The sequence below is a fragment of the Takifugu flavidus genome, chromosome 13 (genome assembly GCF_003711565.1).
Source record: "Takifugu flavidus isolate HTHZ2018 chromosome 13, ASM371156v2, whole genome shotgun sequence".
NCBI classification, from domain to species: Eukaryota; Metazoa; Chordata; class Actinopteri; order Tetraodontiformes; family Tetraodontidae; genus Takifugu; species Takifugu flavidus.
In genome coordinates this window covers 1,295,090-1,309,506 of record NC_079532.1, presented here as the reverse complement: position 1 = coordinate 1,309,506, position 14,417 = coordinate 1,295,090, and the positions used below count along the sequence as shown (strand labels likewise).

Below are 14,417 nucleotides of genomic sequence, written 5' to 3'. Positions count from 1 at the left end.
TGGTAGTGAATGTTTGACACAGTTTAACACCTTTCACCGTCCCGCTCTCTTTCACTCTCTCATTAACATCTTCATTAGTTTCTATTGGTTGACTCAGAGCGTGAAGCTCATTATCTCCCTTAATAAGGCGGACCGGCGCCGTTTGTGTAAATTATGAGCAGGAAATGATGTGATTGGTGGGAGGACATACTTAAATACTAACAAACACTCACTCTGCTTAATGAGCAAATTAGTCCAGGCTGTGATTTAGTCCATGTGTGACTAAAGGCCACTGAGCTTTCACAACACTTGCTTAATGGGAACACACAAACATACACACCCATGCACAACAAATGCAAATTCATTATCTGTATAAAGAGATCCAGAGTTTCCAGGTTAGTCAGGTGTGTCACTCAGATCCACATTGGTGTGTGTGTGTGTATGTGTGTGTGTAATCCTAAACAGGCTGTCATGATCTCAGATATAGTCACTGGAGTGAAAATTTCTGCGCTACAACCACGCCCCCCCACCCTTCCCAGTGAAGGGGAATAATTAACATCTATACGAACAACAAGCTTTTAAAACGAGTCTTTGCAGAAGACGACTGGTCCCTGGGAGTCCTCAAACAGGTTGGGTGGTATCAGAATGGAGTAGATGAGTGTCTGGACTCCCTCCTTATCATTGGGGCAATGTTATGACCTTCGACCTCTGACGAGTCGGCGCTGTGAAAAAGACTCAGGACTGATTATTTGGCCCAAAATGGCTGTTGCCATGGCTCCCAGTCAGTGACCTAAAGAGCTTAAGGCCACATCAGAGGTGTGAGAGGATGATTCACATCAACTACTCAGGCTGAAGTGCTGACGTTTGCTCCTTCCCTCTGCTCGGAGAACCTTCAAACACTGCTGAACTGCAGCCACATCTCAACCTTGGAGCACAGCTGAGTTTGTGTGATACTGGTTGTGACATTCACTTGTTCACAGCAGAGCGTCGCTCACTGGCAGGCAGCCTGTCAGTTAGTGGCGCTGGCTGCCGCCGCTGTGGGGTAAGATGGTCGTTGGTGTAAAGGTGTGCCCAGCAGGCCTGCAGAGAGCCAGAAGTGCCGCTCTCAGTGAGGCTGAGAAACAGTGTGGATGGAAGAGGAAAAACAGGCCTGGAAACCATAAGTGCACCCTCAGCTGCTGCCATATGGGAGGACTTTAGCTGAGGAGGCCGCCGCGGAACCGTGTTATAATGATGATGATGAAGAGGAGGATTTTAGCGGTGTACTCCAGTGCAGTAGTTGAGCTTAAACCCAGTTGTTTTTGCATCAGCCTTGAACAGTTTCTGTGATGCCGACGCCGTCCCAGACGAGCTCACAAACCTCCCGAGTGCAGTAAAGGTTTATGAGAGATGACAGGCCAAAATGAAAGCACTTTTACCCTCAATAGGAAAGCAATCAGAGCTCCATTATGCTCCACTCAGCCTCTCTGGATAATCCTCAGTGAAACGCCTCCTGATTCATTCACTGCTCACAGCTTTCGGCCCCTGAAATGATTAATGCATGAAACCTGCCATCTGTATGTAAATGGAAACAGCATTATTTATGTAAGCGTGTGGGCAGGTGAGTGTGTGGATGACAGAGGTGTGTGTCACTACGCAGATCCCTGATGGTCATATCAAATCATCTCCGACTCTTTGACTCTTGGCTGCCTGATCCTTCCATAATCTCCTCCAAACTTTCCAGCGCTGTTAAGAAGTCAGATCCAAGAGGCTGAATTAACCTCGACTCTTTTGTTTTTTGTGGTATTCATAAATCTGCCAATATCTCATTTTTAGAGTTATATGATGAATTCAAATTGTGTTATTTGAAATGAGTTGATCCCTTTTTAATGCATTAAAAGACTCTAAGAGTCATCCTGCAGCCAGCCACCATGGGCAGACTCTTCTGCTTCCAAAAAGTATAACTATGCCTGTTTAAAAGACTCTAGACAGAATAAAATAAAAAAATAAAACAAAGACTAGATTATTCAGCTGAGAGGTCCTCTAACAAAATATAAAATTATTACATTCATAAGTACATTTAGAAAATAAAGAACAAAGTGAGAAAGCTACAAATTTTAAATATGTCTGACTCAATATAATCCAGATGTATAATATAAATCAACCAAAAAGTAAAAATATTCTTTTGTGATATTTAAAATAAGTATATTGAAATGCAAAAAAAATGCCCTCCAAATAAATTTACATGTTGTTGCTTCTGCATGGTTGATGGTCAGTGAGGTTGCACGCACTCTGAGAGTCCTCAGGTGAGCATCTGTCACATGTTCCTTCATCTGATAGCAACGTTCTCTTTCCTGAAGGAAGAACCACGACAATGTTTTCATGCCCTACTGGGATAAAACGTCATAACCTGTAGTCGGGCTGCCATCACACCTCTCTATGTGTTCCTAAACTGATGCTAAGAGCTCATTTAGCTTCCACTTCCCCGTCCTCCACCACCACCACCCCCACCTCCTCCCCCGGCTCCAGGAGCTCGGCCAAGTGTCTCCACTCGACTCGAGCCTCATCCAAGGAGCTTACAACTGTAATTAAATCATTAAAATCCCGTCTACGCTTCACAGAGCCACACCAAATTGACTTCCCACCAACCTCATTTTCTATTTGAACACCAAATAATGATTTTCTGCCAGTCTAATTACAAAGCTCAACATCTGATCAAGCCCGCATCCGGAGGGGGAATTATCATACGGGGCCAGCATTAGACCTCATTACCAACTTGAGTGCAAAATTATTACATCTTGTAATTGGATGGGGATATTTATCAGCAGCGTTAGCCACGGACGCCTCTCGCTGCTCTGTAATCACATGGTTGACTGACCTGAAGTTTACTGGAAAACAAAGACGATGAAGATGCCAAAATGTTTATCTAAATGCCAAAGCTTCAAAAACAGGGATTTCACAGAAAACCCATCATATTTATCATTCCTGTCTTAACGTTATGGATTCACATAGGTCAAATCGGTGTCACACCATCTTGGCTATCAGAGGATTATGGGTAATGGAGTTGTCATAGTCTGGATCAGCCTTATAAGAGGATCAAGTCAAAGGCTGATACTGATCTTAATTGTGAAACTCCCAGTAAATTCCAGAATCACATGCTCAGTTTTTAAACAAACACAGACGGGATGGGTCTAATTCCTGCTGTCTAACTCCTCCAAACATTCAATAAAGAACCCTCAGGATGTGCCGCTCCATCAGTACTCATTTACAGAAAATGATTCTATTTCATGCTGCTACTATAAAATAAAGGGGGACCAGAAGAGTGGCTGCATTATCATCAAAAAAATTAATGTATATTGCTGTTTCAAGACAGCTGTACGCTTTAATCAGAACATGATTATCAGAATTATCCAGTAAATTCTCCTCACAGACACTCAGCTAATATGCTAGAATCAGCCTTTAAAGGTTCCGATGTTCCTCTGTGAAGTTCTCAGCAGTTCTCAAATAGAACATTTACATAGAATCTTGCTGCCTTACTAAAACATTTTTCAGAACTTTAAGTAAGGGGGAGGTGGATCATTGTTTTATGCCTCCACCTACCACCAGGGGGCAGACATGTAATGCTGCCTAAGAACGAGAACTTCAGTGTGAATTCAATGTAAAATGAGAACAATTTAACACAGTTAGGACACATTACAGTAGTTTAATTGACAAGAACCTATTAGCTGATGCTGACACTGATGTCCCTCAGAACAAGAGTCTGTTACCCTTTCGGGTTGGGTTAAATCCTGGACAGGCGGACGCGTGACCTGTCCGTCTGACTCTTCAGTTGAAGGCATGACAGCTCTGGATTCACCTGCCGCCTCTCCTGTTGTTTCCTCTCACTTATTCATGCGTTCAGTGAGTGCCGGTTTGAAGCCGCGGCCCCGCGGACGAGACACCCGAGTCATGAAATATTCACTCGGACAATAAACAGTCCCACAACGGACCAGAGGAGGAGGAGGAAAACATGGAGATGAAGAGGAACAGCGATGCACCATATCCTGTTTTTCCAAGAGGTTGAAAAGAAAAACAACACCGCGGAAATTCCCTTCAGAATAAAAGCTGCTCGTAAACAGAAATCCCATCGACTGAGTCCAGAAACTAGAACACTAAAACATGTTTGCTTGAATTTACAGAGTTTTCAACAAGATACTTGTGAAAAGAATCAACATCACAAATTACACAAAGGAACCCTGGAAGACAACAACCACATCGGTTTGTTGATCATTTCTACAACAACATTACACCTTCCTCCCAGTTCCTCTTCATCACTGTCTGTTTTCACTTCAGTTGTGATTAATTTTTTGGCTTTTTTTGTCATCTTTAATTCTTACAAATAATTTTTAAAAAAAAATCCAAATCAGACCTGATTATTTTTTACTGGAACCATCCACCAGAGGGCATCAAGATGTTTTGTTCTCCCATTTCGCTGTGCTTGGCTGCAACGTTGGACGGCGTTACAGCAACAGCGCCTCCAGATTTCACCACTGGCACCGTCGTCTCAATAAGCGGCTTCACTTTAACTGAAATTAATTTATTTTTTGACATTTGTGGAAACCTTTTTTTTGTGTTTTCTGGTTGTTGTTAAATCGGAAGAACAGGCTGATCTTGTAGGCTGATAATGGAGGGAAACTGAGGCGATTAGCAGAGCTCCGTCTCGTGCTCTGAGTGTGTTTGTGTGTGTGAAGATGCTCAAGCCTGATAAGATGAGCCTCCGGCTACTGCTCAGAAAATCTGAAACTGATATTATTATCGCATGCTCCAGTGTCCGTCAGAGGAAGTTTGGCTTCTGAACTCTCTCTTCTCAGCTGTTTGTTTGTTTACTCATCCAAATCCATTACTATATTAGCCAGGAGAGATAACTGGTGGCATGTTAGTGACTGCATCGGCCAACCTGGAGGGAATCAACCCTAACCCTGAGTTTCACTGTTGATGTTACACCTGCTTATAGAATAAAAGAAGACCAGTGAGGACTTCTTAATGGCTTAAATGAGAGTCCTTGATGAGAACACAGTGAGAGTTCCTCTTGAGATGATAATCCCTGATGAAATGCTCTCCTTCAGTGTCTTCAGCAGTTTTAATGCAAACTATGGACCCCTTACACTCAAAAGAAATACTTATAAACTGCAGCAATTCCTCAGGTCTGTAGTATCCAAAAGAAAACAGACAAAACAAGAATATTTCAGGTTGTTATTATCATATTATCGGAGGCTGGAATCTCAGGAGGATGTCTCCCGAGGCCGTGAGCTCCATCTCCTGACCCAAACGGAGGCCCGACACAATGTTCCACTTTGTCACAGACAGAAGAATTAGAGTAAAATGTGGCCTCCCGGTCCACCGCCGCAGCACATTTTCCTGATAATTACTTTGATTTGCCTAATCGGGCTCCTTCCTTTCAGAGCTCCATCGCCCATGAAGCCGCGCGTTACCGCAGGACAAGGTTATAAATCAAGCTTTGGCTAATTTAGCCCGGAGTCAATCTGGCTGACATGATAATAAGCGGAAACGGCCATCAGGACGTATATCTTTCAAATGTAAATAACGACCTGCATGGACGCCATACGCTGACTTCATGCAACATTAGCCGCTGCTCCCTTGGCTCCACCTCGGTCAGGACTCGCCTGTCAGCAGACATCTGTGCGTGTTGATAACAAACAGGCGGTGCAGAACAGGCAGAGCAGGAGCCCAGCTGATGGCTGACGGACGCACCGGGCTGAAACACCTCGCAGCCTGGACATGGCAGAGCCAAACATCAGTCATCTCACAACCACCTTTTAGCCTCCTGCATCACTTCAGGGTGTCTTCGGGAAGTATGTCGTATCACTGAGACAACAGTTAGTCAACTCATCCTCTCTTGCTACCCTGATTGTCTTCCTCTGACTGTTTGTGTCCATATTTCAAGGCTAAAAAGTCTTATTCCAGACTGAATTGGGAACCAACAGTTAAAGCCAGAGTGTGGTTGATGTTCCAGCGTCAGGTGGTGCAACGCTGCTTCGGTTCATCCCGTCATCCTCTCCTGCAGCCTCTTGGTCAAAGGTCACCCTGAAGTTGCCTCTAGTTTCACATTAATCAACATCCCCACTCTGCGAGACATCCCCGAAACGCATGCTGATCGATTATGAGCAGCTCGTTCTGTTGAGAGTTTTGTGTTTAGTTTGACACTTCTGAGCTGCCGTCTTTACCCAACCCTTCGCATCATCGCCGTCAGCAGTCCAGTGAATGGCGCTACAACGTTAATCTGACCTGACACTTGAAAACAGGACTGATGTGTTTGTCATGTCTCTTCTTGGTGATAAATTCCTTTGACTGCCAATTAAGCAGAATTAAGGAACAAACAAAGAGACACTCTCCACACCGACGTGATGAACCGTCACCTCTTTTCTCTCTATCAAAGCCCCCCCTTCCAGGGCCATTTACTCCTTTATCTAATGGAAAATAATGACACAGACAGCGGGTGCTGCCCGCCCTGGCAGCCTGCGAGGACCTCCACGAGGGGGGGTGTAAATAAAAAAACAGGCAAACACAATAAGCATAAAGGCATAAATGTGAGCGCGTTTGGCTGAGAGTGATGGCTAGCTTGTTGCTTATCAAAGGGCTATAAATCTCCACAGCTCCGCCAGAGATGAGGACGTTATCACGGCGAGGCAGAGGCGCCCACAAAGAGCCGGTGATTTATAGATGGAAGAGCAGAGAGCAGCTATTTAGGGAGACAAGATGCAAGGGAATGGAAATATAAAGGAATTATAATAGAAGAGTGAGAATGATGTTAACGGGCACAGGGGTACGTGCAATGGTTCAGCCCAGACAGAAACAAGCTATTCCGACAATCCAGAGTGACTGTCAGAAAAATATGTTGTTATATGTTTTTGGATAAAAACTGACATTTTGAGTCCAGATGATAAGGATGGTTTTAACCAGGCTTAAAAATATGCTGGTGTTTCCTAAAAGTGAGGCATGGTTTATGTATATTTTCACATGAGGAAACATAGAAACTGGTGACATATTGGCTGATGGAAGGAGTTTAGCCTCTTTCTTAATGCACTCAAATATTACCCAGACTCTCATACAAGGTACCAAGATTTTAATTACAAAATTTCTCATGCGGAAAGAGATCGACTTCGTCCAAGTCAACTGTATATTTTCAGGTTTAAAATCTCTAAAACGTGACAAGTGCTGAGCAATTAAGACTCACTTTCTGTCTCCACCCCGACTGCTTGATTATACACCCCCTCTAATGGGCAGCTAAGGTTCAGAATACCCCTCCGCTCTTCTTACCACTCCATCGATGGGAACTGACAGTAAAGACAGTCGGGCTGGTCACGTCGCCGATCATTACCTGGCTTCAGCCTGGTACATCCTGTATTATTAATGCGTTATTAATGTGTGCCTCCACCCAGAGCCCGGTGCCGTTCAGCCGCATCAGCATTAATAAGCGTCGGGAGTAAAAGATGCTGCTGCAGCTTGTGCAGAGGCTACGACAACTTCATTATAGCCCGGAAAACAAACAGAACCTGTCACAGCCAGCTAATCAAATGCTTACTTGTTTGTTTTCTCCCTAAATAAACCTCACATGTCACGTTCGGCCAAACGCCAGCTTCCCATTAGCGGGGCTAATTAACTTTGTAACTGTCAAGGTAGCCACACTTAAGAAAGTGACAGCAAGAGGCGGTGCAGATGAAGGCTGCTAATAATTCAAGAGGCTAACAGTGGCAGGCGCCTGGATGCCGGAGAGAAGAAAGCAACGCTGTTGACAACAAATCGTGTTATCTCACCGCTGAAAAAAATAATAAGGGAGAGGGGGATCTCATGATGGCAGGTACTGGCGGTGGCGAGCATGGCTTTGTTTGCACTGCTGAAGAAGCAATGATGATAAATAGCAGTCAACTGGGAAGCAGTGCTAGATCGCTCCCCAGAGAGCCCTAGGAGCCCGCCGCATGCCTGCTCACCATGATTTATGACATATTTTTCTGTCTGCTATCACACTGACAGTGACAGTGTGCCACTGAAGGAGGCCGAATGATGCCGCAATAACTGTCAATCATGGCGGAGATGAGCGATGCCCACCCTTCATATAGTCCCACAAAACACTTTCATACTTTCCTTCACAGGTGATCCCTTATAGACCTGATATTTCCCCAATCATGGTCACATGACCTTTGAACCCAGCCCTAAATAGTGCCGTTTCTGGCTTTTAAAAATTCTCAATTTAAATTGGAAAAAGATTAAAATGATGTTAGTAAAGACAGTTCTGTAGAGAAATCAGATGATGAATCACTCAATCAGGAACACTAGCAACTTTAAGGATATCACACCAAAATGCTGAACATTTTATCCTTTCAATGTGTTTCAAAGTGAGTTACAGATTTAGGACTGAAACAGCAGAAACAAAACAAATAAAGCATTTTTAATAATGTATTAAAATGCCCAAGATAGCTCCTCCTCCTGACTGACTGACCGGTGGTTATCATTGCCCATGTTTGACTTGGACTTATTAAGAACTCATTTTACTCATATTTGCATCAGGCTGTAGAAGAAACACAGTGCCACCTGGTGTCCTGGCATATGTACCACATATATGCTAGAAAGATATCGAAGTCTTTTATGAACAAAAATGGAAAAATGCTTGATCAATAACATCACTCCTGTTGGAATTTTGAGAATGTGTCTCTAATGTGTTTGTGTTTAATGTGAGACAGTACACCAGTTTTACTGGTTCCTGTTCTGCTGGTTTTGCACTTCAAAGGTTTACGAGTTATTTATGTGTCAGTAGGATACATTTTCATTAACGCAGAATTGGAACTTTCTTAAATGACAAATCCCGGGACAATGATGCAAGTTCACTGCATAAGAACTTGAGTCTCTGGGATGTTCAGCGCTCCATCAGTTCCCAAGCTGTGCAGGGCGAGAGACACCAAGACAAAAAGGAGTGCAGAGAGAGCGAGAGGGGGGCCCCACAACCTGGCAGAGAGCCTGATTAGAAGGAGCGCAGTGAAGTGGAAAACTCATTAAACAATGTATAAGCCTCTTAATCAAATCAATAGCCAAAGTAACTCCAAACTGATAGCTCTTATCAAAGCAGTAGTAAAGCTGCAGTAGTCTCGCATTTTAATTACGAGCAGAGAAGCCGGACGGGATTTAAGTGTGAAATAAACAAGAAATGAAGTTGTTTGTCTCCTCTGTTAAGGAGTTTAAGACCAGAAGACAAGGACGAGTGAAGACACAGTTTCATTTCAAGACGAGTCATTTGGCTATAGAAAAAATAAAACCAGGATGGATGAGTAAAAAAAAAACAGAAGAGAAAAGATCACGAGGAAGTTTAAAACTAAAATAAATTAAAATATTGACAGATGTCAGGCTAGATGTCAGTTAGATTAGCAACGTAAAGAAAGATGGTCAACGTGTCTCTGCCTCACAAAAAAATGCTCAAATCTCTGATTTAATCCTTCATTTGGGTGAAGAGTCAAAAATCCAACATGCCGTGATCAGAACAGATAAACTTTAGTCATGTGTGTTTATAAAAACAGCAAATCCTTAATCACATGGTCACCTTCACACTTTACTTTTTTTCTGAATTAACAGGAAAGACTGAGCTAAGGAAGCGAAAATGCAGCCAACTGTTAAACAGGAATTAAAAAACTAGTTATTTCTCTGTAAACTGACAAAACATGTTTGTCAATATGTCTAAAATCATGATTTTGATATTTGTGTGTGTGTGTGGTGTGTGTGTGTGTGTGTGAGAGAGAGAGAGAGAGAGACAGCGAGAGAGAGTGGGTGTGTGTGTGTGTTTTCTCTCACATTTACTATGTTTACAAAAATCTTCATTCTACCGGCAAAGCTGGGCCATGTGTGTGAACAGGGACGCCACAATTTTAAAGGAATGTTTTTAAAGAAGGGTTAGGACCTGGTTTCAAGGTTGAGATTAGAAATGAGTTTAGGTCAGGGAGTTTGGATGGTTATGGTAGGGAGCTGGGTAATTTATCATGTCTGTGAAAGATAGGAATGTGTGTGTGTGTGTGTCTGTGTCTGTGTGTCTGTGTCTGTGTGAGAACATTTAAGTGAGTTAATTACCTGCACCAGCTCCCCGGTCCATCAACACCAATGCAGACACACGTGCACACTCACACACTCTTCCCGTGCACCTACAGACTCAATCTCTGACTTGTTCAGCGGCGGCTGCTCAGTGCTGCTGGCGGCTGGTGGGCCGAAACCTGGTGTGCTTTAATTAATTGAGTGGAGATTTCATGGCCTTCCAACCGTGTAGTTTGTCATCAGAACCAGTTACAGATTGATGTAAGATGCCTCTTCAGGGTGTCAACACCCATTTGGAGGACAGCTGAAGTTGAGCCAGTGTGTACGTTTTAGCATGAAGATGCTGCCAAATGCAGCTGGGATTCAGACGTAAATGTTCACGTTCTGCACTCAGCGCTGATGTCAGTGATGATGGAAGCGTTCTAACATGACCTTCATCCTGGGACGCTGACCAGGAAGCTTCAGCAGCACATCTATGAACTCCTGCTATTGAGCTGAAGTGATCAAGTTGCTTCATGAGAGCAGAATATTTTCTCCTTCATTATAAGATCCTGATAAGGATCAAAATAATTAGAGCTAGTGAATGTAATAATCTGAATGTAATACAGCAACTTTATGATTTAGAGACACCGGAGGAGGAGAAAAGAGATATCAGGACAGGGAAGACAAAGACTCTTATTTGGAAACAGTAAAACAAAAGACCCCGAGTCTGCATTTTTATTCAATTTACCATTATGAGTATTATTGTATGGATAAACACACGTCTACTGAACTTCAGCCATGGCTGATAGTCATGATTGTCTCAGCTCTTCAGGCTCTGGAGTTTCTGCTCTGCTTAGACAAGGACACAAATCACCTAAAAGTGAAGGAAATCAGCTTTATAAAGCGACATTTTTTTGAGCAGCGGCTGGAAACTGAAGCTGATCCTGTGGCAGACTCACTCAGAGTTTTTTTTTTACGGTGTATGACGGCGCTGACAGCAGACCAGCAGTAAACAAACACCGTGTGTCACTGCTCCTGATGCAGAATGAAACCTTTTCCACAGAGGAGACAATTCAGCAGGGAGCATTTTAAAGATTTCAAAGTTTAATCGGCTCCATTTTTGAAGTGTATTTTTCAGTTCCTGGTAATTGACACCCTCGTCTTCCACTAACCACCCCCCACCACCCACCCCCAGTCCCCAGGGGCTGAGATTAAACATTGTTTTAGAAGCAGCGTCTCTTTGAAGAGTTCGACTCAGTGCTTAAAGGACGATTAAAGTTGGAAAAAAGAAAAAAACGCTGACTCCATCTCCAATCTTGAAAAGGAAAATAAAACTCCTGGAAATGACAGAAGGCGTCTTTTGGAAAGATCCAAACGTGGTCTTCCATCCTGATCTCCAAACATTCCTCTCACATGATCCAAGGAGTCTTTGCTCCCAGGCACTGACTACAATGACCCATTTATGTCACCGCGCTCCTTCTGAGACACTCAGATGCCCACATCTCACTCAACCCCCACCTGCTGGGCCAAATTGGACTGGTTCTGCTGGTTCTGCTAGTCCTGCTGAGCAGATGATCCAGCAGACAAGGAGGTCTGAGCTCATTTATGGAGTCAGAATCCTAAACCTCACCAACTTTACTGAACTAATAATTATTAATGAGAGGATAAATGGACTGGTTATACTGGGAGAGGTGGGGATGTAAAGACAAGGATCTCCATCTTCAAACAAACATTAAGTAAGGGAGCAGGCGGGCCACTGCGCTGCCTCCACACTGTCATGCCACATGTGAGTGGCGGCTGAACCTCATCAGAGTCGTTCCATCAGTCCAATTTCTGATGATTAAACCTTATAAGCAGAGGTCAAATGAGGCCTCGCGGCATAATTAAAGGACGTCTGCCTGCATCTCTGCACACACACACACACATGGGAAGGGAGAGAGGTGGATTGTAGGGGACTCCTGGGTGGTGAGGGGTGGGGGTAAGTGGGGGAGGAGGGCAACAATACAACAACAGTATCTGTTCTTCAGCGACTTCTTGGCTCACAGGCTCTAATGATCAAAGTTTAGAATGATCAATGGTTTCAGTGATCAAAGGTCAATGGAGCTGTGATTCAAAACAGCTATGTGACAACTGTTACACTCTCCTCGATATCGCTATCGATTCATTTTAACCAGTCAGCAACTGTATGACAAGGAAGGATACTGATCTGTCTTCCTACATGTTGATGTATCAGTGCAGGTTGGAGTAGGGTAGAAACACACCGATTGTTTATGATGAACAGACGTTCATCATAGGACACTGAGCTCAGCACATGACATTGACGGCAGTAAAACACACCTAAGCCCATCAAATATTAGACTACAGTATAAATGCCTCATTTTAGTGGATTTAAAACCAAATGTTTTCAACAGCGAGATGAGTATTTGTGATGATCTTGTGTGAATTTAAACGTGAATGGATGGTTTGTCCATGGATGGATGTTGGGAGATTTAAAAAGACCATCATCAAGGAGAAACACGCAGAGGAAGAAGACATGTCTTCAACAGACAAAGAGAGCAAATCTTCTGAGGCAGGATTGTTGCAGGAGGGAGTTGACATAGAATCCCCAGTGAAGAATTGCAGTGATTCCTCACCAATCAGGCAACTTTTATATTTAAGATGTGATTCAGGCAGGTCACATGATGTAGACGGCAGTATAGCCTCCTCAGATTTTTTCCTGCAGTTTTATATCTGGTTTCATAGTGTAGCGGTTATCACGTCTGCTTTACACGCAGGCGGTCCTGGGTTCGAGCCCCAGTGGAGCTAGCCTTTTGTGAATTTCCCTGATGTGGTAATCTCCACAGTCGTCCTGTAGGTTCCAGGACGGGAGTAGTCCATCTCAGCATTATTACCGGGACACAGTTGATGGTTGAGTTGTACGCTCGGTGTTGTATGCTCTCCATGTTCATGGTCTCTCCACAGTTGAAATTGGTGACGTGTTAGACAGCAAAAGGTCTCAGTTTGTTGTGCAGGAGATTCTGAATAAAGGAATGTTCTGTGTCCAATAAATCTCTGTGAAGCTTTACAGGCCAGGCAGCAGATATGACTGCCACTGTCTGTACTTATTCTCTGTTTCCCTCTGCAGCTCGACCCACCAGCTGAGGAACTTATAATGAAGGACCGCATGGCTCTTCAGGACCTCTTAAAAAAAATATTCTGCTACAAGCCCAGTTAGAGAATCGCTCCTGAGGAAGCTCTGCAGCATGACTATAACAATATGAATATAACAACCGATGCCTACAGCAATTAGTAAGTGACTTTATTTCTGCTATTTGATCTCAGTGAGGGTGTTTAAAAGTTTAAAAATGTTTCTCTCATATTCAGGCTCACAATTCAATATGAACCTCAATGTAGTGTTTAATTTACCTTTAACAGCTAAAACCATCCTCATCACTTATGTTAATACTACGCTTGGAGCTTGTACGTTTTTAATGACCTTTAAACATGGATATATTAAATAAAGAGAATAATGCTTATTTTTCTATGTGTCCAAAATGTCATGTTTGTTGCTGCCTGGAAATGTCTAATTACATCTGCAACAATATCGCCAGACAAGATTCAGTGAATAATTCTAAACAGGGCCAAATAGCAAACAACTCATCTCGGACAGAAGTAAGTTGGTCTTCTCGTTACCACAACATGGTAAAGATGCCATCATTTGTGGGAGGAGGAGCAGAAATTCTGATCCTGTCTTCTAACAACATCAGTAATCAGAGGCTCCACCCAGTGGTGCAAGCTCTGACGCCACCATTTCTGAACACAACAGAAAAAAAGAAATGTGAATTCTGCAAATGGTTTGGTTCTAGATGGATAAAAGGTGACGTGTTGCTGCTTGCAGTCCAACCAGGACTGATAATACATGTCTCAGAGCCTCCAATGTTGGCTTTTTTTATACAACATGTTCTGCTCAAAAATCTGACAATAAAGGTGAAACATTTTAATGATGATAACATTAGTGTCCATTGATTGATCAGCCCCTAAAACTGTGTGAACTCCTTTAAGGTTCCTGAAGGGGGTCATAAAGGCTCTCAGAATGTTGTTAACTTGTAGTTAATTAGCTGAGAGGAAGGTGTGATACACATTCATTCATACACACATTTTTAGTCTAACTTGCTTCAACTTTCCATCAAATAAAAAATCTGATTTTATTCATTATAAAAGTTAGCCGGGTCAATAATGCAATGTGGAAGAATTTAAAATTATTCTTAAAACATAAATCCATGAACTTGAATATCAAAAGTTGCTTATTGATAAGTTGATCTAAAGTTAAAATACACTCTGCCGAGAAGAGCTGCTTTTACTAACTTCTTCCTCATATCAATATCTTTTCCCAGCATTTTATGTTGATGCCCTCAAGGTAACGCTAT

General features: G+C 43.0%; 1 non-coding gene across 1 annotated transcript; it reads left to right on the top strand.

The window, feature by feature from the left end:
- Nucleotides 1-12,743: 12,743 nt before the first annotated feature.
- trnav-uac (transfer RNA valine (anticodon UAC)) lies at nucleotides 12,744-12,816 on the top strand. The gene has a single exon. It is a non-coding gene; the product is annotated as a tRNA-Val (tRNA).
- Nucleotides 12,817-14,417: the final 1,601 nt, after the last annotated feature.